The sequence below is a fragment of the Triturus cristatus genome, chromosome 10, assembly GCF_964204655.1.
Source record: "Triturus cristatus chromosome 10, aTriCri1.1, whole genome shotgun sequence".
Classification (NCBI taxonomy): domain Eukaryota; kingdom Metazoa; phylum Chordata; class Amphibia; order Caudata; family Salamandridae; genus Triturus; species Triturus cristatus.
Window position 1 is genome coordinate 202,227,039 of NC_140593.1, and position 26,855 is coordinate 202,253,893.

At 43.3% G+C, this 26,855-nt stretch overlaps 1 protein-coding gene and 1 long non-coding RNA gene across 2 annotated transcripts in view; one reads left to right on the plus strand and one right to left on the minus strand.

Moving 5' to 3' along the window:
• The window catches only part of LOC146789210 (uncharacterized), a 58,622-nt gene extending 45,004 nt beyond the window's left edge, over positions 1 to 13,618 (plus strand). Inside the window, exon 3 of the long non-coding RNA XR_014970037.1 lies at positions 12,968 to 13,618. This is a non-coding gene — a long non-coding RNA (uncharacterized LOC146789210). The remainder of the gene's footprint in view (positions 1 to 12,967) is intronic.
• Positions 1 to 26,855, minus strand: part of SAMD9L (sterile alpha motif domain containing 9 like) — a 79,876-nt gene that overhangs the window by 11,910 nt on the left and 41,111 nt on the right. The window contains exon 2 of the mRNA XM_085630812.1: positions 13,937 to 14,048. The gene's annotated coding sequence lies outside the window, so the exon portion shown is untranslated. The remainder of the gene's footprint in view (positions 1 to 13,936; positions 14,049 to 26,855) is intronic.

Here is a 26,855-nt window from a genome sequence, read left to right on the forward strand (position 1 = left end):
AAAGACGCCCTACTGAATAAGTCAATTCACTGGATATGCCACGTTCAGGGTTGCCGGTCACTAATTCATGAAAACATTTTTGGAGCAGAAAGAGTAGTAAATAATAGCACAGGGTTTGATAATACGGAGTTCATCTTGACATCACCACTACTGGCAGACAATATGGTTGCGTAGATGCAAGGACAACCCCACCAGGCCACTCCAACATTCATTTTATATATAGGAAGTTTCAAGATCATGGAGGTATCTCTAGAAAAATACATTTATAATACAGCAGCATAATACCCAGCTCTCCAAGAATATGGGGGTGCACCCGGGGAGAAATACAGATAAGGGAGCCCCCTCTTACAGCCTCTCCAGAGCAAGCACTTGGATTAATATCGATCCACAGCTGACTAGTACTACCAAACAAGTGTAGATGAAACTCTGCTGAACATCTTTGATCACATGAACACATTCCATGCTATTCTCCTAACTTGTCCAACTGTAATTGAGTCCCATGAACTGCTCTATATGTACATTCCTTCTAGGCCCATTACTTTGGCAGCCCCACGGCCTTTTTAGGTTTCACTCAGCACAGTGTGCCTACAATTATTCCTTTTAATCAGCTTAACCAGCCACACTTAAACAACCACACTTTCTGGTGCTGTGCCGGAAATCCTCCAAACATTATTTCATGGAACATAGCAAGGCTGAGGGCCAATTGGATGATGTTGATTAGGGGTTATATATAGCATATTTTGACATGTGTATACTGCAGGGGACTTGGACCACTTTAGACATCCACAGACAAGGCTGTATCTCCTTTAGAAATCATGCTGTCAATAATACAGCTGGTAAGGCAATGGGAGGACTCATTATATGGCTACGGCTAGCATCGAGTTTCAGTGCCAAAAGATTGTTTGTTGATTCCCTGGATATACTAGCCATCACCCTATCACTCACAAATAGATCAACTTATCTGATAATTAACATCTACAATAGAACCCCACCTTTCTCACAGGCATCCCATACCCTAAAAATCCGGAGAGCTTTTCTGGCAGAGCAGCCTCCTGCCTATCGGATAATCATTGCAGGTGATTTCAGTGTATGCTTTGAGCCCTAAGCGCCATATGTAGAGCTCACTGAGGAGGAGTATGGCCTGTGGGGCATAAGCCCTCTTAATTGCTCCCACAGGTTAACTAAAATAAGTGTTGCAGGATTCCAGGTTGTTGATATTATGGTCACATCTCCCTGAGAGCAGGGAACAGGCGATTCCCCTCAGATCAAGCTGCAATGCCTACTTTCAGTAGAGGAACCTACAAGAATGATATGGACTATATCTTACTGGACTAAAGAATTTGGCAGGAGGTATTTGGTCTTGCTGTCCATGAACATAAGAACAGCGACCATTACCCAATTTTATTATGGGATGGGCTGCAGGAAGAGAGGGCACCCAGATGAGTCAGATCTCATAAATCCACTTGTGATCATGTGTAACAAACGGGAGGTTAATCGGGAGGTTTTGATTAACTCAGGGGACTTGTTCACCAAGTTACATCAATTTATATCAAAAGAATTCATGACAACATCCTTAAAGGAGCTGGCACCTACTCAGATGGTGAAAGCTCACTTATTCTTCTTTACCAGACTTGGCACACGCTTTGAGAAAACCATTGGGGGGAAAAGGGCCATAGGGTCGAAAGGTACAATGAATAGGTCACCACATTTGTAGTCGTGCTGGGGGGGCCTCACTAATGCCCTGAGAAGCAAAAAAAGATTTTTTATTGGCAGGGCTAGGAAGGAGTATGCTAACACTATTAAGAAAATGAAAGCTGCCTGGGAAGAGGAAGTCTGGCAAAATTAGCTGGCTGAGGCTACGGCAAAAGATAGCAAAATGTTCTGGGAATTGGTATCCAAAAAGGGGCGCTCATATGCCAGGAGGCCAGAGTGACATATTCCGCCAGATGATTGGTTCAATTATTTTGGGGGTCTCTATCAAATAAGTATCCCAGAAGCTGATAGAATAGAGAGCTCATTGCCATCCCCAGCAGAAGAAAGGGGGGAGTATTGAGAGGACTTTTCACTTGAAGAAACCACTTTAGCTATACTGGCACAGAAGCCAGGTAAGGCGCTAGGACTTGATACATTTCTGGCTGATCTGTATAGAAGTAATTTGCAGACCTAGGCACACTAGATACATATATTCTCTAATGCCTGGTTGGCAGGGGGCCCTGTCCCCGACACTTGGAAAGCAGCTATTATAGTTTTGATACATAAGAAAGCAGACAAGGGCTCCCCTTGTAACTACAAACCCATAAGCCTAATTGATAATTTTCAAAAACATTTTAGCACCCAGATATTAAATAGGTTATGGGACTGGATCGACCAAGTTCCAGTACTTTCAACACCTATAGGCAGGCTTTAGACAGGAGGTCAGCACAGGAGGTTCTTGCCATAAAATGGAGGGTTGTGGATCTGGACAAGGGGAGGTTATACGTGGCCTTCATGGATCTTCAATCCGCTTTCGATTTGGTACGAATCTGTGGAAAACCTTGAGCAGGCTAAGGGCACCAATGGGCCTACTGACTCTGTTCCAGGCATTATATACAGACAACTTTGCCAGGGTGAGGTGGGGAATGGCGGGTGAATTGTCTGATGAGATACTGATTCGGGGAGGAGTGCACCAGTGGTGTGTTCTGGCTCCTACTCTCTTTCTCCTTTACATCAATGAGTGTGTCCCATACCGCTTTACCTAAGAGTATGACTACCCCAAGATTATAGACAAAAAAAACACAGTGTGCATTTGCTGACAACACCTTGCTGTTGTCAAAAAGTCCACAGGCCTATTTGTTTTGATTGATAGCTTCTCCACGTATTGTAAGGATTATGGTTTAGTTATTAACAACAACAAAACTAAGTACATGGTCTTTGGGGACCGTAAGGGCAAAATGAGAAGACCCATACTACTTGATGGGGTAGCCGTTGAGCGAGTGTCCGAGTTTGACTACTTGGGCATCTGCTTAGATGACTCACATGGGTGGCCGGTGAAGAAGAGGAGTCATTGATAATTTGAGAGAAAAATGATATGAGATGAAACCACCTACCAGACCTGCACAATATGAAGCATTAAATGTTTAGGAGTGTGCAGCTCATACCAAAGAGAAAGGAAGGTAACAGAATAGAGCAAAAAGAGTGGTGCATATTTACACTTATGCTAAATGGGATGAAGGACAGAAGAGGCAGAGGGAAATGTGCGGTTGAAAGACCTAGAATGTACCTTGCATTGACAATAGAAAAGCCTAAAAATATTTGACAGCAGGGAAGTGAAGATGATGATACTGCTGGAAAAACAAATACTGATAGTGATTCTAGGGATGGCATTTTGGCTGCTCTATTGCCCTCATGTCCACTGCCTTATGTTGTTCCATCATCAGATCCAGAAAGTGCTACAACATCTAGTGGTACAATCACCACTGTCCCTATTGACCCGAACATAGATCAGATTGGCAGACCGCTCCCAACTCTTTTAATTGCAGCTGCACCTACTGAAGCAGCTGCTCCTGGTGCTACAGCTTCTATTGTGACTTTTCCTGCACCAGCATCACAAGTCATTTCACATAGGCAATTGCCACTGTTTCTGAATCAACAAACATTGCTCTGAATCCTGCTGTTTCAGAAGATGTAGATGGAGTACAGGTGACAGTGTTTATTCCGACATTGCACAACTCACAAATTGTTGCCTGGACCCCACTACAGCATGTTTAGACTTTAAGAGAAAGTAGAAACATTGTTTTTACAACCCCAATTGTACAGGGGAAAAGGTACCCATATGATAATGAGAATGTTCCCCATAGTTTGAGGAAACTCTTGAGAATAGGGTGAGCAGGAAATACAGAAAGACCATCCATGAACCAAGAAAGGGCGAGACCCTTACATGTACCAAAATAAAAGGTGGAACTGGAAGAAAAATTAGGGGATGTTTAGACGTTTCACATTTGAATCAGAACCAAGAAAAGTAACTGTTATATCTGAGTAAGGAAATTACCAGTCATGCGGCTACTATGCACTAGAAATTAACCTAGATCTCTCGAAGAGTATACTTTAACGGAAACCTTTCAGGGCACAGTTAGATGATGAAGCGAATGTGGCTATGTGATCTTCAGAAATTAAGTTGCTTATTGCCAAACTCATTAAATGCATTCAGAAGTGGTGCGATTAGACAGCAAAGGGGTGAAAAAGCAGGGAAAGAAGAAGAAACACTCAGTAGTGGTAGAAGTAAATGGTAAACCACCTCCAGTACCTCCAGATGAGAATGAGGCTTTAACATTCCCAATGAGGGAGATGCCAGGTGGAGGGCATGTTCATGTGCCATGTAGTCAGGGTGATCTTGCAACATTCGCAAACAGCTTCCCTAAACTGAGAGAGAATTCTGCCCAATGAAAAATAGGTTGACAAGTTTGTGAACATTTTGAAGCGTTCTGTGAACAGATTTGAATTATTTTTTTGACATTGTGGTACAGAGTGATCAATGGGCTGAGTGTAAGGTAGCTGAGCAATGATCATGTACCAAGCCCCGGAGAGATTCATGTGCATCTTCATCTACACTGATAAAGTATGATAAGGTGATTACCTTTTTGAAGGAACAGTTACCAGCAAAGTACATTGATTGGTTGAAAATCAACAGGAGTGCTCAGGAGGCTAAAGAATCAATGCATGCTTAAATGAACGGTTGCTACAGATGTTTAGAGGATACAGTGGACAAGAAAATCCGAAAACTTTTTGTGTCACAGTTCAATATTGGGTTATGCCCAGAATTCAGTATGCACACATGACAGAAGGTGATTTGCTGGCACACAAAACCTTTAGGTGAGATCCTGAGGTAGGCGAAGAACTCTAGCAATGAACAAGGGATGAAGTAGAAAATACTTAAAGAGAAGTCTAGATAGCAAAGACAAAGCTGGCCCAGAAAAGGTTCAGAAATCAGTCATATGCCAAAAATGTAATTAGAATACAAGGAGTCGGTTATCCGACTGAAAGTCATTTGGTGCAAGGTGGAGTTGGTGTTTCACCACGAAGAGTCTGAGGTGTTCCGGTGGATCCCAATTCATATTTTTCACATACCCTTGACACTGTTGTCGCAACACTGCCTGGCTGCCCTTAAAGAAGTTGGTGTCAGTATTGAGAGAAAAAAAGAGTATAGTTATGGGACATCCTCTTACAGTGATGGTCCGTCACTCTGTGGACATTTTTCTCACTCAAACAAAAACTCAGTACCCAACATACAGCAGACTTATTAAATATGAACAAATGATTCTTGCTGCCGAGAAGGTTACTCTCAAGAGATGTCCAGTTGCATTGTTACATTTGCCTGAAAATGAGATTGGTTGGGAGTAGGTTGAGCATGACTGTCTTAATGTCACAGATATATTCACCAAGAACGGACATTAAAGATGAACCCCTTAATGAGCCCAATTATGTAATCTTTGTTGATGGATCATGCCTAAGAGACAAGGAGGAGAATTTAAAGGAGGCGTATGCAGTCTGTACACTTCAGGAAGTCAGGAAGTGGTAGAAGCCTTCTGACTTCAAGGTGTTACTTCTGCTCAAGTGGCAGAATTGGTTGACCTTACCAGGGCAAGCTATCTTTCAGACCAAGTACGGATGACAATGTTTACTGATAGTCATTATGGTTTGATGTGGTCCACGATTTTGGACTGTTATGGTCACAGAGGGGATTCATGTCTTCTTCTGGATCACCTAACCAGAGTGGAGAATATGTGATGAAAGTGTTGGAACCATTACAATTGACACAAGAAATGTTAGTTTTGAAATGCTTAGCCCACAGTAGACGACACGATTATGTGACTGTTGGAAACTGATATGCAGATGAAGCTGTTCGGTATTGTGCAATTTTGGCATGTGCATTAAACTGAAAATATGCAAATGAATCTGATGAGGATACCACCTTTTCAGTGCTGTTGTCAGTAGCTGATACTTGGAAGGAAAACAAGAGATTGCAGGAAGAAGTATCGGAGGCAGAAGAGCAGGGATTGATTGGAGAGGCCTAGGAGTGAAATTCCGCTCCGCTGGCAGAGTTTGCAGAGTTGTTCCCGATCTGCGTAGCACGCGAGTTCCAAAATACTCCACTCTGCAGAGCGCAGTTTTTTCCTCGCTTACGCATGCTAATGTTGAGCTGGTAAGCGGGAGCATGGAAAATCTAACTCCAGATCACCTCCTGCCGAGACTTCTCAAAACGGGCGGTCAGGATGGGCGCTACCGCTCACATTAAGAAAGATTGTGTTTGCGTTGAGGAAGCTGCCACTCGAGTAGGGCATTTACTCGAGTAGCAGAAAGAAGCAACACCCTGTTGCGCAGTGCAAGGTGCAGTTCATGCTGAGTCTCCAGTGCGGGATAAACACACAGGAGCTGGAAATGATATTTGGATTACAGCTGAAAGAAGACCTGTGTTGCCTGATAGCCTGTTGTTCCAATGACAAGACATTTTCATGGCTCTGCGCATATTGTAAGGAAAGCCATGGTGAGGTTATTCAGGCAGAATTGGCTCAAACACCGATTTAGAGCTATAGCTGAGGAATCATGTCACAGATGTGTGACTTGTCAGCAAATGAATGTAGGAAGACAAACCCCTGTAATATTGAGTCACATAGGTAAAACATGACAACCATTTAACAGAATGCAGTTGGAATTTATCGAAATACCTGTTTGAAACGGGTTGAGATATATCCTCGTCATACTGTGTATATTCTGTGGTGGGTGGGAACCTACCCAACACGGAAAATTGACAGTTTCACAGTAGCCAAACTGTTGTCGCTAGAATATCATACCCAGGTTCAGATTCCCAGTTTCTCTGCAGTCAGACTTAGGGACTCATTTCAATAATGAGATTCATAGAATGCTGTGTGTGGCACTACAAGTGGAACAAAGATTGCATTGTAGTTACCAACCAGACGTTTCAGGGATAGTTGAACAGCTTAATGGCACTCTGAAATCTCATTTTGCCAAAGTAAGTGCATCGAAATGGCCAGATGCTTTGCCATTAGTACTGATGAGTGTCCAAAGCACCCCTGACAGAGGAACAGGATTGTCACCACATGAGAAACTCATGTGATGTGCAATGCGACAGCCTGATGTGCCTGCAAATGTGCTTCTAAATATCACATATGACATAATTCTAGACTACTACAAGGGGTTGGAGGTGCAGAGATGGGAGAAGTTTTGTGGCAGGAGCGGCTAGGGCCTGGAATCAGCTTCCGTTTGAATTAAGGAATTCTAAGGATCTTTTTTCCTTTAGGAAGGCGCTCAAAACTTGGTTGTTTTGATTCTTTCGTTGCAAGTGTTGGGAGAACTACAACAAGCGCCGGGACACCTTAGGGTAGCTGTGCGCTATATAAGTTCTAATAACATTAACATTAACTGTCATCCCAAGTTAGAAGTAGTGCCACAATCTTAGTCCTGGTGACTGGGTCCCAATCAAAAAGTATGTTCAATAATCCTTTCTGGAGCCACAGTGAAAGGGGCCCAATCATATGATCGTGACTACCAACATCGCTGTGAAATGTGGTGGGATACCCAATTAGATGCAAGCCTCACACACCCAGAGGGTGATGTGTCCAATTGATGAGGTGGTGAGATTCGAGGCAGGTCTGGGACCTCCAGTGTTTGTACATCCTGAAGGACTAGTGGAGGGTGACATCCATCAGAATTCCTCACCCCTCCAGGTTCATGACATCACGCAAAGTGGTGTGGAAGTATCCCCTGAAAGCAAAAGGCTGAGACCTGAAAGAAGAGAAGTTGCAGAATCACCACAGGGGCCAAAAAATACCCAGCTAAAAGAATAAGTGTGGAGTGAGAACATCAAAGAAAAGAAGAATGGTGAAGGAGTAGGAGGCAAGTAAATCATATGTGTCAGTGAAAGCATACTACACACCATTGCTGAAGAAACAGCATCGTGTGATGTGATTAATACAGAAGATCAACAGACCCCTAGAAGTTCTAGGAGCACAAGAGCACCTTGTTGCAGGTATTCTGGACCTGAATGGAGTTATTACACAAACAGTGTGCCTCGTCCGACATCCCATGAACTAAATGAATTGAGAACACAACCAATGGAACTGTGATACACCACATTATCAAAGAATATGATTCAAACTTTTGAAACAAAATCATAACTAAGCGTGACTCATTTGATATCCGACTGCTTCAATTCAACAATAATTGATTCTCTAAACTATGAACTGTGTCTAAATCAAACTTTTTAAAAAGACTGGGACAACCTGTTAGAAATGTGATTCCTAGTTTGCTGCGGTATGTACCCAGACCAGGCCAGGCAGGAACCACCACTCTAGTCCGTGGAAGCAGATACACACTAAAAGATAACCTGTGATCACGCTCTGGTAGCTTGGGCAGGGCATTCAGGCTTATCTAAAAAGGCAATGTGTAAGGTATTTGTGCAACCCACGCACAGTAACATTATGAGTACCCCACAAAATGGCTCCTTAGATGTTTAGAAAAATTGAGAATATTGATGTGAGCAAAAAAGGACCAAAACAACATAAACCCAATCAGTAGAAGTTGAGATATTAATTTTTAAAAGAATAAATGCAGTAAAGTGCTGAGAAGTAAGCAGCTCTAAAAAGGTTACTTTAGGTCACATACCGGGGCAAAGTCAAAGTTTGGGCTGACCTCATGGAAACACAGGCCAGCTACAGGACCCACGCAGGCCCCGGTGAACAAAGTACCTTTCCTTGTCACAAGCAACAAGATGTGGCAATATACTCTTAAGGACCCTGACCAACATCTTTAACTACTCTCTCACTCAGGCATAGTTCCAGCAGCAGGGAAACACGCTATAGTGAAGCGACTCTTGAAAAAGGTCAATGCCAACCCTTTGATAAATGAAAACTATCGCCCTATTTCTTTGCTGCCAGGACCCAGAAAAGTCCTGGAAAAATATAATAATTCCATTCTTAGCTCTTTTATTGAGGAAAACAATATTTTACACCCCTCACAAACCAGCTTCAGAAAAGATATTAGCAGCGAATCCACCCTCTTCGCTGCTGCAGAAGAGCTCACAGCCATGCTAGATAATAGAGGAACAGCTGTCCTTATCCTCTTTGACCTCAGTGCCGCTTTTGACACAGTCTCTCAAACAATCATTATTAACAGACTAGGACAAGTAGGGATATCTAGAACCACGCCACAGCCTTCCTTATTATTAGAACCTTCCAAGTAAAGGAATACATACTCCAAAGTCCTTTCCTTGAAATATGGAGTTCTACAGGGATCCTCCCTTAGTCTTACACTTTTCAATGTATATATTAGTCCGTTAGCCGAGGTTATAAAGGAACATAGCCTTACAGACATTTCCTATGCAGATGAGATGCAAGTCCTCTTAAGTCTTTCAAACCATGCAGAACTCTCCCCAGCACTTCTAGACAATTGCCTAAATCAAGTTGTCACCTGGGTGGCAGCCAGCAGTCTCAAACTTAACGGAAATAAAACCAAAGTACGGGTACTAGACAAAAACTCTTCGCTTTGGGGAGAACTGAATTAGCCAGTATCTATGGGAACCAAACCCATTCCCAAGAAAGTAGTAATAAGCCATGGTGTTAGCCTTGACCAGGAACTCACCATGAATGTTCAAGCAAAACTGGTGGCCGCCTGTTTTGGCCTCCTTCTCTCCCTTAGGAGAGTACTGAGTTGGGTGCATAAATCCACTTGCATAACCATAGTTCAGGGCCTTATATTGCCCCACTTTGACTATTGTAACTCTCTTTATCTAGGCAGCCCCACATTTGTCATAAACAGGTTTCAGAGGATACAAAATGCTACGGACCGCATGGTGCATAATATCCAGAAGATTCAGTCAGTCAATGCAGCAAGAATATCATTGCATTGGCTCCCGATACATAAGAGGATACAATTTAAAGAGCTCTGTTTAGCATACAAGACAACACATAAGGAAGGCTCCATGCTCATTCAAAACCTTTTAAAAATCCATCAGTTTGCAAGACATCTGCAAGCCGCCTCCCAGCAACGTCTAAGTATCCCCAGGTTTAAAAAAGCGAGAGCTGGAGGACTGTCCTTCAGTGCCCTTCCCCTTCAAATTAGGAAAGCGGACACTGAGATTTCCTTCAGGAAACATTTAAAGACCTTCCTTTCTGAATATGTAGGCTCCCTTTCTCTCCTTATCTGCCTAGTGCTAGGAAGCGCTAAGTGGGTAACTATGTGCTTTACAAATGAATGAGAATTGAATAGAATTCTCCATGCAGTGAAGGCAACACATCAGTTTCGAAGATTGGTGCCGGAGCCGATAGGTGTTGAGCGACATACTGGACTTTGCCAGGCAGTCAAGGGGATGCGTCAACCTCACCAAGCTGCAGCAGCATCAACATGCTTTCTGTTGCATCGGTATCTGGAGGCAAAGTGCTTGTTCCGAGGTGATGTCCCGATTTTACTCTTGAAACCGGGTCAAAGCACCAGTTCTGCTACATGCAGACAGAATATGCATCAAAGTCCATGTTGCAAATATCTGGGTCACTTTCAGTGAGATAGGCACCTGAGCAGGAGTACAGACCTTGATATACCTGAGTCTCAAGCATCAAGAGGCATGCCAACGAGACCTTGGCGATCACTTGTAGAGAAGGCAGAGTCCAGCTCTCCTTTAGCAGAGTCAGAGAGCAGCAAAAGGCAGCAGGGCAACAAACAAAAAAAGCAAGCCTTCCAGATCAGCAGTCCAGTTGAGTCCTTTAAGCAGTGCAGCAGTTCTTCTGGCAGAGCTTCAGATACAAATCCAGTAGTGTCTGATTTTAGGGGGTCAGAGACCCCATGCTTATACCCAAAAGTGCCTTTGATGTGGGGGGTAAAAGACACACAAATGATGGAGGAAATATAGAAGACAGGTACTCCCTGGACCAGAAACAAGCATCCTAGAATCGGTTCGGGGGTTCACCCCTCATCCTAGGATCGGCTTCGGGGGTTCACCCCTCATCAGCCAGGCTAGTTTGAATCCAGTGGCACAGTGAGCCCGGGACCCACGTCTGGGCATACCCAGTGCACTTAGGGCGAGAAAGCAAAAGACACAAAAATGATGGATGGAATGCAGAACAAATCAAACATTCACCCCCAGTGAAGAGATCTTGGTTAAATCCATCATTATTTTGCTCACCATGCCACCCCAGTTTAGACGCAGCCATATGCAAATAAGTCTTGACCCTGTTCCTCAGCGGAACATTCCAGCCTGAACTGCCAAGCCAGGTCCTCCCTGGACTGGAAACAAGCATCCTAGGACTAGTTTTGGGCTTTCACCTCTCATCAGCCATGCTAGTTGAATCCAGTGGCACAGTGAGCCCGGGACCCATGTCTGGGCATACCCGGTGCACTTAGGGTAAGAAAGTAAAAGACACAAAAATGATGGACAGGATGCAGAACAAATCAAAACATTCACCCCCAGTCAAGATATCTGGGCTAAATCCATTGTTCATTAGCTCACCATGCCACCCCAGTTTAGACGCAGCCATATGCAAGTAAGTCTAGACCCTGTTCCTCATGGGAACAGTCCAGCCTGAACGGCCAAGCCAGGTCACCCCTGGACCAGAAACAAGCATCCTCGGTCTGGTTTCGGGGCTTCACCCCTCATCAGCCAGGTTAGCTTGAATCCAGTAGCACAGTGAGACCAGGTCCCACTTCTGAGCATACCCGACGCACTTACGGCAAGAACTCAAAAGACACACAAATGATGGAGAACGCTTATTATGTCTTCAGGTCCCCTACAAAGATAGACACTGTTAACCCATATGAACAAAATTTGACATGCTCAATGAAACCTTTAGAAAATAAATTGATCTAAGCATTACAGAAAGGAAGAGCTCACATTTCATAAAGCAGCAAAACAGGAACATGTTTTGAAGAGTGTATGGGAAGGGGAGGAAGACGATTATGAAATAAAATAAAATGATATGCCCCAGACTGAAATCAGACAGATGACAGAAGGGAAAACTATGCTTTAAGAAGAGAAGAAACAACGTCAGAATAAGATACATGGACTAAGTAGCTTTGAACATACAGAGGGCCTGTTCAAATATTAAGAGGGTAAGACCAGTTATTCCTGGAGCGTATTTTATTTGTGAGCAACATGCATCTTCCCAATTGTCTCCTGATTGGGAAGGTGTTTGTTCTTTAGCTTTATTGTTCCCTAAAATGTATCATGTAAATAGTATAGATGTTTTAACAATGAATACATCTCACATATATCGACATAGTGGCAATTAAGGGACACTATTAGTGGGAGATATTTTTGGTGCAATTATTCCCCCAGTAGGAGCCAGCCTAATTGACGAGAAAATAAGAACTCTTTTTACAGTAGTAGATAAGTTAGCCACTAATACAACTGGAGCATTGTTAGCAGACAATACATAATTAGTAGCTATTCGATCAATGGTTTTGCAAGATTGACTGGCATTAGACATATTGATTTTAGGGAAAGGTGGAGTCTGTAAGATGTTGAAGGCACAATATTACTGTTCATACATACCACACAAGAGTAAAAAGATAGAAGAATTTACAAAGAACATTTCTGACTTAAAACAGGAAGTAGAAAATTTAGAAACAATTAGCGTGTTAGGAGCTTTTGGCAAAGGAGCTTTTCCTGGAAGTAGCCGGCTTGGAAATAATGGTAGTGGATTTTTTGGGGTGATATTAAAACCTATATTGGTTATTGGAATATGCTTAATATGCCTATTTTTTTTTTATAAATGATGTAGACATTGTCTCACAGGAAAGAAAAATGAAGACATTAAAAGCACATGAACACATTATTTTGACTTAAGTTAGCCTGACTGCTGATGCCATACTAAATGTTGACTTTACACATTAGGGTTAAGAGGTTTGCTTTTGCATTAAACTGTTGTCTTCCACAAGATGTTTTCCTTCTCTTTGCTGATGATGTAACTTTCCTGTCATTTAGTAACTGGGTGTTTGCTAGGTATTAGGCAACTGAGAGTGAAGTTCTCACCAGAAGGAGAGGAGATGGCTGTAATCACGACTCATGGGAAGAACTGTCTGAACCACAACATGTGATCAGTGTAATAATTCAAGGACTCGATTCTGTAATCCATTGTGAAGATGTGAGAAACTACGAAGTTTACCTGCTCCTGGAATTTGCAGACTATTGACTGGTTGATGGGAACAGGAAATGAAAGATTTTCTGAAAATAACATTTTGGCAGAACTATAATTGTGTTTTTTCCTTAGTTTAAGTGGGTCAAGAGGAGAAAAGCTATCAGAGCCCTTCTTTTTCTCATTCAGACCTGCTGATTTATAGCGGAAAACAAGTTCCAGTTTCTGCTAATTTCCACTGCTTAAGTGCCTATGCATTTTTATTATCCCTTCATTTGGGTTTCTGAGATCGACTCCTCACCTTGCGCACTGAAGAAATTTAATTGGTATGCCTATTTCTTTTATTGAACACACTTGCTGTATTTTCTCCATTTTATTTGCAATTCTTATAATGTTGTATTTTATCTTGTTTTCAAATACCAACTAATAGATTATTTTAATCTATAATGTTGTTGAATACATTTTATTATTTACTAAATAAATCAATCAATCAATTTGAATTAATTTGTTAATACAATCATTTAACCAATTTTCTTTATTGATTCTTGTGAAGCCCCAAATGGACTTCACTGTTCATGGTGTTTGATGTAAGTGAATGCTCCTTGTTGACAAACAAAGGTCCATAAAAAAACCAACGGAGTGGGTTTTTTAATCATTATACCCAAAGATTAAGATACAAGAATCATACATAAATAAATTACTCAATACTACATAAAACAGACCGAAGGCACTATTTATGGTCTGATGTTTGATTCTCTTCATGATTCATAATTTATATAACTCAGTGTTACATAGATCCACAATCTGCAAGTACATACCTGTGCTATGAGTGCTGTTCGGTTGCCCCACAGGCTTAGAATCAGGCGGCAATGTATTCATTGATGCTCTTGTATGAGCAGCGCTTCAATACCATCCATTTTGCTCAAGTAGCTGTAAATCCACATCAAGATTGGAAAAACAGTTTTTAAAACTATTAACTGACACTTACATTATAATAATCAATAAGACATACAATATTGTGGCTGTCCAGGTTCTTAGTGTCTATATCTTTTGAGTAATAAACCACACAGCTTAGTGATGCTTTTATGAAAGAAGAGTCACAGTGAGAATCATGCAAGACTCCGGCTTTAAGTAAAGGCTGTACTTCTCTAATGTCTGTTTGTTTTCCTGAACATAAACCTATTATGCTTGTTAAGAGTATATATCTACTAGAGACTGCCTGCTTGTTCTCAAAGAACAAAAATACATTTCTTACTCATTCTGATAAGCTTTGCACTGAATATTGCATCCACCAGCAAAGAATATGTCAAAAATATATATGGGCGAAAATAGCATCTGTTGTACATTTTAAAGGCTATTGCAAGTCATAATGCCGAAAGCCAAGCTCGTTTATAAGGTCATCGAATGCGGAGGTGGCTTTGAATATTTTCATCATATTCATCATGGGTTACTTTATTCCTTGTATCACCACCACCCTTCTCACAAAACACAATCCTTTTTGTGTTGCTCTTTTATATTTAACAGATAGGAAGTTTGAAGACAGGATGAATAAAAGTAGAATCTGCACTTCAAAATTAAACACACCATGAAGCAGTTTCTATACAAAGTATTCAAATCAGTTTAATAAAAGTGAGATTTAAAAAAGGAATTAGTTTAGAATGTGTAGAAACATGAAGAGAGATTCTATCATTCCTATTGCTACTTAAAGCATGCAAACAATTAAGCATGTTGCCATAAATATATCATTTTGGCTGCTCGCTGTTCAGAAAGACAAAGCCAAAAAAAATGCCAGGGTTGATTTTCACAGGTTAAACTGCAGCTTTAATTATGCTCCATGCCCTGTCTTTCTCCCTGGCTGCTACAGTAGAGGCTTCAGGAAATGCCAGGTGTGCAAGTACGGAGAGAATATCACGGAGGTGCCCTTGATATATATAAATACACACATATATAATATATTCACTGAAAACACCATAGGTTTCAGGCATGTTATAGTTAGAAATTAGCATTTAAAAAACCTTTAAAAAAACTAAAACTTGCGCTCCCGCGTCAGTCACACCTACTAAATCCTCCATCCAGCCCTTATACATCCATTTATTGTTCAATACAGCTTGGTATATATATTTATATATATATATATATATATATATATATATATATATATATATATATATAATACATATTTAAATTTTAAAAGAAAACCACATTCACTGGATGATGTCATCAGTGATGTAATTTGAGATGTTATCAGTGATGTCATCAGTGATGTCACTGACCATGTCATGAATGATGTAATATGTGACGTCATCTGCAGTGCATTGCGGGGGCGCAAGTTATAGTTAGCTGAACTAACTATAACAGTGGAATTTCTATGGTTTTGTATGAGTGAAATGTCCAACTAACTATAACGTCCCTGAAACTTATGTTTTTTTCAGTGAATTTCTAAGGTTTTTTAAATGCTAATTCCTAACTATAACATGCCTGAAACCAATGGTTTTTTTCCGTGAATTTCGAAGGTTTTTTAACTGCTAGTTTTTAACTATAACGTGCCTGAAACCTATGGTTTTTTCAGTGAATTTCAAAGGTTTTTTAAATACTGATTTCTATCTATAACGTGTCTGAAACCTATGCTTTTTCAGTGAATTTCATTTTTTTTAATGGTAACTTCTAATTATAATGTTCATTTAACCTATAGTTTTTTCCGACACCCAAGAAGGACACAACACCCACTGCCACAACCCTCAGGACCTCCCCCCGTACCACCCCTCTCCCTACTACCACCAAGGCAGTGTAGAACAGGACAGCGAACCCTCCAAAAATGGCATGGTCCCTCAGCCATATAATAGCTCAATGTTCGGAAATGTGGCAATAATTTTTTCAGTAAATTTGAATGTTTTTTTTTAAATACTAATTTCTAACTTTAATGTTCCTGAGACCTATTTTTTTGTGAATTTCAAAGGTTATTTAAATACTAATATCTAATTATAATGTTCCTAAAACCAAAGTTTTTCTCAGTAATTTTGGAAAAAAAAAAGATATTTTGTAACTTTAATATCCTAAAAATAGTTTTTGGATTTTTTTTTATTTGTAATTTAAATTATATAATGTCTTCTTGTCTTTTAAATATTAAACAACTACATACAGTATGAAAGGGAGCCCATCTCAGAGCCACATCTGAAGACCAACACATGTCATAGACCTACTGATCCAGCAGCTCCGACACCCAAGAACGCCACAACACCCACCACCAACCCCAGGACCCCCCCTCCCACTGAGGCAGTGCAGAACAAGACAGCGAACTTTCCTAAAACGGCATGGCCCCTCAGCCACACAATAGCTGAAAATTGGGACAGGTGTGAACAAACTATATGTGAAGGAAGCAATTCACCCATGAATAACAATGCACACAATGCAAAGTGTAGCGGTGATGTGCTGGACACATCTCAGTATGCAGAACACACACCTCTCCATCTGCACAAATACTACTGGTGCTTGTAGTGTTATGGACAGTGGACCCAACCATGTTACGCCAAACACTAGGGAAGATCTCAGTCATGTAGCTGTGTGTCCCCCCTTGTAAGCATAAGCGTAACCGGAGTGGGCTGCTCTGACGTACGCCACTTCAATGTAGGAGTGTGAATAAATAGGTCAGGACTCTGGGCGTGGTTCACTTGTGAACTGTGAAGATCAACGACTGTGCCAGAGCGGCAGGCCTCACCCTGCAACGAGGCTGCCGCCATGACCGCGGTCTCCTCAACACAGGCCCCCTGCGAACCCAGTGGCACAGCACCGCAGACTTATGTTTGTACAGACTAATGCCTTCGATCTACACTGCGGACAGCAGGCATCACAATTCACATGGAGTAGCGATTGCAGATGACGCAGTCCAGTACACAAGATACATTGCTCCCAGTGCGGCCATCTCGGACCACGCATCATCACAGGGTGCACACACGCGGAGTGCTTCGGGTGCCACTAACTCAGCGCAACACAAGTCAATGTCACATGGCCTTATTGAGGCAGAATTCAATAGACAAAAGACATTGGTCCGAGTGCGGCACCCCCAGACCACGCATCATCGCAGGGTACGTACACGCTGATCACCAAAGGTTCTACTAACTCACTGCACCACAAGTCATCGCCATGTGGCCTTTTTTCGAGGCAGAATTCAACGCAAGCCGCAACACATGGTGCCACTAACCCTGTTCAACACAAGCCGGCGACACGTGGTGCCACTTACCCTGTTCAACACAAGCCGCGACAAGTGGTGCCACTAACCGTGTTCAACACAAGCCGATCCCACATGAGGAACTGTGCCCTGAGTCCTGAATGGCAGTGACCCCAAGTCCGTGGCAGCAACCACAGCACCAGACTCCCTTTGATCAGTTATGCATATTTCCATATGCAAGGCCGGTGACACGTGGTGTCACTAACCCTGTACAACACAAGGCGCGACACGTGGTGCCACTAACCCTGTTCAACACAAGCCGATACCACATATGGAACTGTGTCCTGAGTCCTGAATGGCAGTGACACCAACTTCGTGGCAGTGACCACAGCACCAGATTCCCTTCGAATAGTGATGCGTATTTGCATATGGAAGGCCGGCGACACATGGTGCCACTGAACCTAAACTACGCAGGCCGGTGGGGCCACCAACCTATGCATGTAGCTGTGGGCCCTTGCTTGCCACTACCTCTGGCCTACACTGCGGTCAGCAGGGCTCACAATTCAGATACAATCGTGATTGCAGATGACGCAGTAGGCAAGAGACATTGCTCCCATTGTGGCCCGTCCGCACCAAGCAGCATCACAGGCTCATACACTTCGACAGTGTATTCTATACATATTTCATCTTTTCATGATACGCCTACACTGTGGTCAGTAGGGCTCATTATTAAAATTAATTGTTAATTCATTAATTACAGAGTCCACTAGGTAAGTAACTATCACGGGCTTAAAACCTACATAATATCCTTTTAGTATCCTTGCTTCAAGAACTTTTTTTATATCAGTTATAGCTTTAGTACAATCACCAAATTCATCTTCAAATGCAAACAAACACTCAATAACAGTCTACACTGCGCACAGCAGAGTTCGCAATTCACATTTTTGACACGTGGTGCCACTAACCTTGTTCAACACAAGCCATTACACGTGGTGCCACTAACCCTATTCAACACAAGCCGATCCCACATGTGCAACTGTGTCTTGAGTCCTGAATGACAGTGACCCCAACTTCGTGGCAGCAACCACAGCACCAGACTCCCTTTGATCAGTCAGGCATATTTCTATATGCAAGGCCGGCGACATGTGGTGCCACTAACCCTGTACAACACAAGGCACGACACGTGGTGCCACTAACCCTGTTCAATACAAGCTGATCCCACATGTGGAACTGTGTCCTGAGTCCTGAATGACAGTAACCCCAACTTCGTGGCAGCGGCCACAGCACCAGACTCCCTTCAGTTTTATTTGTTGTGGTTTGTTTAAATAAAATGTTTTAAATGTAAATCTATACATGACTAAGATTCTTGTTTGTCCAACTGCACAGGGACAATTCTGGGCCCAAGAAGGTTGTTGAGGGTATGTTGGTAATGTGGAAAGAGGGTGCGTTACCTGCTGATATGGGGAGAGGCAGCGTGAAAGGCGTATCTCTCACAGAAAGAACTTCGGTATGTTTTCAGAAATGCCTCGGACAGATGCCAGCTGATGGACTGAATCACAAAATGGCTTTTCAATGCTTATGTAGTGTGACTTATGAACAGTTCGCACCCAGGCTCGCAGAGGGACAACTGCGGCCTGTCCGGTCAAATCAAAGATGCAGTACTACGAGCCGTCTGTTCCCAAAGGAACAGCAACATAGTAGCTCGCAGAGGTACAGGCACAGCAGCTTACTAGCTCGCAAAGGTAGAGAGCTGCGAGCCGACGGACTGGCTTCTAACGCTATAGCTGCGAAGTGGTGATGTTGGGAAGAGGGAGCATGAAAGGGTTATCTCACAAAGACAAAGCTCCAGTATATTAAATTGCCCCGGGACCTTTCTTTTATATTTTCACTTGATGCAAGAAAGCACGCTTTCTGGACCATGACCTTTCTCCCTACCAAATTTGGCGTAATTCCGTTCAGCAGTTTGACCTGTTGCCTTGTCTAAAGATTACTATGGAAAATCCATTGAGAACACGTTTTCACACCCCCACATAGCTACCTGTCACAGGCGTACTCACTGTTGGTGTGCAGGTCAGTGCTCTAGTTGTCAACATGCCATGGCCACTCCCTGAGGGCAGGTTTGCACACACACGACACACATCCGGCACATGCGTCACAGGGCATGGGACCACGCAAATATAATGCATCGACAACGTCACATCCTTTTTTGCCGGTGGTGACTGGATGGTGGACGCTCCCCAGGTCTCAATCATAAAGAGTCCATGAAAAGTTGCGCAGAGGGATAGTCACACTCCGAGCTGTATGGCCGTCAGGGGCCTACTACCACGTGGTGCTGACTTACGTGTGCACAAGGTTAGCAGCACCAAAAGCTGATGTGGTCTCCGCCATTGATGACTCAGGACTCAGCGACATGTGTGAGATCTGCCGGGCCATGGAGTAGCTGATGTGGTCTACGCCATTCATGACTCAGGACTCAGCGACATCGGTGAGATCTGCTGGGCCGTGGAGCTTTGACGGGCACGTGGAGTGCCCACTGGTAGACACTCCGGTGGCAGCAGGTAATTATTTGGTCATGGATGCGCAGGGGTGGCAGTATCTCTCTCTCTCGCGCTCTCTCTCTCTCTCTCTTCCCTCTCTCTCTCTCTCTCTCACTCTCTTCCTTCCTTTCCTTCTCTATCTCCTTTCTCCCTTTCTCACTCCCTTTCTTTCCTTCCCTCTCTTTTTCTCTCTGGCTTTTTTTTCCTTCTCTGTGTCTCACTCCTTTCATATGCGCATTACACACGTCCTTATTTTGTGCTTTATTTTCCAGGCTGTGTTGTCGACATTCATGGTCCCGACAGGAGTCTTCCGCCTTGTTGTTTTTTGTTCATTTTGTTAAATTTAGTTTATCCTTTATATATACGTTTACGAAAAAATAAATGTTGAAAAGAAAAAAAAATTGAATAAAGTTTTTGGTCGTTACTTAAGTGCTGTGTGACTCTTTCTCGATCTTATTACTGTTATTTGGTGGTGTCCACCATGGTGTTACATTTTTGGGCAGTTATCGCGGGAATACTGGTGATGTCGGCAGTTTGCACCAGCTTCTGAATAGCGTGTTAGATTTATCTCAATTTTAGTTGCATTAGAGTGCTGATAATGAGATGCAGAGTAGGCGTTCCCGTGCAAAAACACACGAGGTGCACCTTTGCGATTTATTCCAAATATTAAAATCCTGTATTGAATTGCACTAGTGGGTGCATTTACAGTGTACACATAAAAATCAATGAAGACATCTCATTGTATTTATATTGATTGGGAATAGTGGGTCAGGTGCTGGATATTGATGGGATACACTGCCCAGTTAATTTATTTTTCTGTACACGAAAAAAGGCACATCACAACTTTCACAACGAAAGGCAAAAACTGCGATGCAAAACAAATTCCGGCGATAAGCCGCGTTAGCAGCAGAGGTTTTACACCTGCTTTCTGCTGGTGATAAGCAGGACAACTACCTGTAGCATGAAAGGGAACACAGCCAAGAGCCACACCTGAACACCCACAGGTGCCATAGAATCAATGAGCATGATACACAGATACCCATGAGGGCCACAACACTCATCGCTACAAACCCAGGACCGCCAACACCTCCCAAACCCGCATCTGAGCAAGTGTGTCCGTGTGGTCATTGTGTAAGCATGATTGGCACAGGCCCTGCAACCTCACAGTGTGCTGTCTTCAGCGGACGTTACCATGTCACCTCAGCGTTGACAGTGAGCCTGGAGATGTAGCTATTCATGCATCCTCCTGCATGCACAAGCGGCGTGTGCTGGTCTGGCATTCACAGGTCAGTGCAGGGGTGAGCCTGTCCCGCAAGGGGAACGGAGTGTCCCACACATGTCCGTGTGCAAGAAGTGCAGTAAGTGTGTCTCTGTGTTCTGGTGTGGCCGCCACAAGGGCCGCAGCAGTCGATGTTGTAAAGTGGCATGCACCACCTCCAAAAAGCAGTGTCACGGTGTGATTGGAATGCCGCAGGACATGCGCAAATAGGTATTACAATGGTGTGCCGTAGGAGTGCACGGGATACAACAGCGCAGCACACAAAAGTGTGGGGGCTTGCGGAAGGGAGGAGCAGCTGTTTGGCAATGTAACACACAGTGAACCCATCCATGTGCCACATGCTGGGCATCTCATCCAGGATGACCAGGGTCACAGACATCCCACAACACCCATGACCGGCTTTTGTACACATCCTGTATGAATGCAGCTGGAGAAGTTACTGTAGGGATGAAAGGTTATTGGTCTGAGCTATCCTTCGCTAACACATCTGCTGCTCCGAGAAGAAACTTGCAAGTGGCCAGCCCCCCCTGACAGATACGATAATATTTGCATCCATCTCCCATACTACGCACTGCCTGATTTGAGAACAACGAGTGCACATCCCACACTCAAAAGTCCTTTGTCGTAGTTAGCGTGCGTGAAATGGCCTTCACACGTACTCCCACCACAACACAAACTCATTGCAAACAGACCTGGCTCATTGATCCAAGCTGTGCCATTTCATTCCTCAAGAATGGCACACGGCAAGCCAGTGCAGCTACCAGCAGAGCCACTGACACATAGTACGGCATTCTGAACACATGGTCGACTCCATTCACGTCCACCTATACCTTGCACGTCTGCTGCATGTCCTGTGTGCACTGCCTTTGGCAGTGCTGCGGATCACTTACCGGCCGAGCTTCTGCATTGCGGACGTCACCAGCGTTCAACCTGTATTGCAATGTCGCACGTGCCTATCCGAGTGGTGCATGGACAAGTGCCTCTCCAACGTGTGTTTAGCTGACATGGATTACGACGGGTGTGTGTGCCCCCTGTTGGCCCATGACCAGGAGTGTCATGGTGATGCCTGTTTATGGCATACATGGATGTTTGGCATGCATGTTGGGAACTGGGCCTGGGAGATTGCACGTGTCTTGGAATGCACTTCCAGATTCTGCTTTGGTGCACATTGGGTACAGTGGTTGGAGTCAGCACATCTGTCCAGGTCAGCTGATGGATTACGTCGATGACATGTCAAATATTGTGGCCAACCATAACTCATTAGAGATAGTGGCTTACACAGCTGCACTCGCATTCATGGACGAGTGACAAGGTACCTGCAACCACGACTCGATGTGCCACCTTGCACGTGTCCCGCCGCATCATTGAACGTTGTGCATCTGGTCACATGTCCCAAGACGACAGTGGACATGGCTGCATTGGCGTTTGACTCCTGTCTGAGGGGCGTACAACAAACGCTGCTTGACATTGATGTGTGTAGGTGATGGACTACCCCGAGGTGAACATGGACGTTTTCCTACGTTCCTTATTCAGACATGCTGCTGCATTTGTCTGCATATCGTGGCACTACTCTTGGCCGTACTGACACTCACTTTTTTATAAAGTTTCCACATTTTCACTTGTCTCCAAACGTGTTGTGTCTTGATTTGTATGCCAATGTGTGTGTCACGGACTCTCTGGCTGCCTGCCATATGTGAATTGCTATCCCATACGGACTGTGGGTTTGTACTTATGCGTTCTCATGTGCCAATTTCGTACTGACGCTTTTGGATGTTTATTCGCCGCAGGCGTTTGCATTTGTGTCCTGTGTTCGATTGTGCGAATGTTTGTGTTTGGACAACATTGTGTTGGATGTTGGTGTGCTCTGCTTCCTATGTGTGTGTGCTGCATCGTGTGTGTCCCTTAATGTGAGGTTTTGTTCACCCTTCTCCCTTTCTGGCAGTGCGGTTTTCTCTTCTGAGCTTGTTCAGTGGTGTGATGTTGGCGGGTTGTGTGACTTGTGATCCTTGTTGGTGTGTTTCATTTTGGCCATGGTTTGCCTGTAGTTGTGCTGTACTTAATTTTGCATGTGTGCCATTGTGCCCATCTCCCCTCATCTCCCCACTCCCTGCTTGTTCCTCTTCCTGGTGCTGTTGTGTCTAATTTTGTTACTCCACACATAAATACATGTAAAGAACAAATTAGAATAGTTCCTTGATTCTTTTAGATTGCAAAACTTCTCTCTATTGGTTATTTCTGAATTTTCCATATAAACAGGTTTTTTAATATTCAAGGACACATAGAAGTCAGAAGTGCAACAAATTCTATCAACACACTTTCTAGAACATTCTACAACACATGCAGGTTAAAAGTTTAGCAATTTTTTTCAACCGAACGATTTTCTTTGCAACATTTTCTCGAACATTTAACGGCACATGCAGGTTAAAAGTTCACGATTATTTAAGTTTGAACAGTGCCTTCCATATGCAAGTAGCAGGTGTGGTTGACTTGACCAAATTTTATCCTATGATATGTATTCCACGTTTAAACTCCTTTTTCTTAACCAATCACAAAGATGCTTTTCCACACAACGAATGTGCACCCTACTTTTAAAAAACAATCCTTTTCATCTCCCAATCAGTTATCGTTTTGAATGAGAAAAAAAGGTAGTTCCCCACCTTTAAACATATCTCTTAGTCTACGAACGGACGGCATGAGCTACAGACATCTATCCATACTTCCCAGCCATACCTTCGAAATGCTAGTGTGGATCATAGGACATAGCTATGTTTTCAGGTGCAAGAGGTATGCAGAACAGAGACGTATTGACTTAGACCTAGGTTTACAAAATGAGGATTGAAGTGTACCAATTGTTGCCTTTGGTTAAAACATGTTTGCATCTTCTACACCCTGACCTCATGATTGTGCACTGTGGTGGAAACGACCTAGGCACATTGACTGGTGTAGGTTTGGAAATGCTAATGAAAGACACCTTTCGACAATTGATGTTGCTTTTGCCTCAAACTGTCTTTGTATATTCCAATATATGACAAAGACAGAAGCGGAAATGGTCAAACCAATTTTGTCCTCAGATTGAAAAATCTAGGAAGAATGTCAACAAAGCTGTGTCTGCATACCTCAGAGACCATAGAATGGGGTCGATCTACAACAACAACAACATACGTTTTGATATGGCTGATATCTACAGAAGTGATGGGGTACACTTCACAGATCAGGGAAATCGAGTTATTCTGAATAACCTGAAGCTGTGCATCCACACTTATATGTAGCTCCAACTAATAAACACAAGGGCTCTTTTTAGAGCCACCCTATAACTGACAACTTAGGCCCGCTATTTTAGGGCCAGGTAACGGCAACTCCCGGACACTCGCCAAAATGTATTCTCTACACAGCTGTGGCACAGCGGCCAGACCATCTGACTTTGAAGCACAGAGATCTGGCTTTGATCACCGGCTCTAGCGACAGCTCAGGATAGCACCATGTGACTCTGGGCAATAGCTCACTTAATTTCCACGCCGGCCCCCAGCGCCTGCAGACCCGTACGAGTGAGTAGTTTGCACTTTACAAATATCAGATTGATTGAAAACTGCAGAATTGAACTTCACACTCCCTCTGTAGCACCCCCCAATCACCCTACAGATGTCACACTGTTTAAAACAAAAGTTCCTCTTAGTACGTATGCACACATGCTGACACTACTTGCACAGGTGTGCCGCAGCGTCACAACGAATTCTTGGAAAACCAGACCCTTAGGCCCTCAGCTTGAATATTGATTTATCCAAGAACTCATTTAGTATGCATGAACATCTATTCCTTAGGGGTTCATTCATGACATTCCTCTGCCCCACTTTTACGTTAATTCTAGCATTCCTAAACACCTTCAAGGTATAAATATACCTGCACTTGCCCTAGCAAACCACGGTTCCCGGAGGATTCGATCCAATGCAGACCACGCGGATCGCCATGGCAAGTTCGGAAGGAGATCGAGTTCCAGCCTGATGCACTGAACTGACGCTGCCATCCAGCTCCAGTGCTCTCTGACTTCCCTTGTGGGGGGTTAGACTATCGAGTCCAGAAAAGAGATTCCAACCTCTCTCATTCTAAGGTATGGAGCTGACTAGAACTTAGAGAAACTTTGGCAGCTCTTGGCTAAACTAAAATATAGCTAGCTATACTTTAGAAACGGCACCTACTTCTTACCTTGTACTAAACTTAGGTTAGGTACACTGGGGTAGAACTATTTAGAAGCATCAGATGAGTATCACATTTTAGCCTGTGTTATTTATGTATGTATTTTAATTAATATATGTAATAGCTACAAACCATGCTATTGCAGTGTTATTTTATCTTACTGCTAACTCTGTACATATTGTACTTCACAGTCTGTCTTACAATTGTAGCAATTCATATCTCTTGCATGAGAAAAAAGACTGTCCAATAAACCCTTTTATTGAAACGCCCATCCCTATATTTCTGTGCAACTCTGTAGAAACGAAGCATGCACAATTGACTGAGTGAAACTTTTATCTATTGTTTCCACGGTTCTGAGATTGTTCCGACTTTAAGGGAAACAAAGTTTTCATGTTTATGTGGTTGTCAGAAATTAATCCCTTCTTGTTTATTCGAGAAGTTTCTAGTGACCTCTGAGTTAGCTGGCAACCTCAAGTAATTAAGTTTAATATACTCGATAGAGACATACTGACCTTAGTCCTAAGTCAAATCTATAGCGTATGTTATTCCAATGCGCAGAGCCTATCAGGGATATCGGAACAACACTACATGGCGCCCAACGGTTTGACGGTCATCTCGCAAAGAGTTTTATCAAGGGTGGCTGCAATGAAATGACTCCCAATGAGTAGTATTGACTCTGCTGTAAAGAGAAAAAGGGCGGGGGGCTCGCAAAGACCTAAACCATCAAAAGCCCCGAGACTTAATAATAGGGAGGGGGATGTACTATTGGGAACAGCCCAGCAGGAACTAACTGACAGAGAAACAGGAGACATGGCTTCCTGCTCCCTGATGACTGAACCTATGTGGCAGAGATTAGAAACATTGGTTTATACAATGTTAAACCCTATCTCACTAAAATTAAACCAGATAGAGGAAAAGCTAACTGCCCTAGAACTTCATACCAAAGAAAATTCCCATGCACTAGAGGTAGTTCTAAAAACGTGTACCCAAGTGACAGTAAGATCGACCCCCCAGGATAAGCCTGGAACGGGACTTGGCAGCAGCACAATGATGTCAAACATACTCCCTGGTTCAGTAAATAGGGCTCAACAGGCAAACGAAAATCTAGAGGCAACAACTTCTAATGCAGCTCCACTTATAATCAGCCGTTTGGCCCCCTACAACACAAAGCCTTCCAGTGCAAGACATTCTATAGAAGTGGCTGATACAACAAGCCAGGAAGTAGTAAACTAATATATTTCCTATAGGCCAGAATAGTACACTGACAGGGGGGGGGCAACCAGGATAGCTTGGGGAAAGAAAGAACCTCTGTTGTGACTAACCAGGTAAATGAGGCACAGCTTCTACATTTACCCCCAGCAGCGGCTCCCTTGGCCTTAGTGTTGGGGAATGTCCCACCATTACGGGAGGGACAAACAGAATCAACAACACAATTAATGTCGAAATCTCTCCACTGGTTAAACCAAAATTTGGATATGGTGGGGGCTACAGGCCGGAATATTGAAAACCAGTTAATCATGGCAAGAAGGGTATCATGGGTGGGCCCAGCTAGGAAACATTTGACG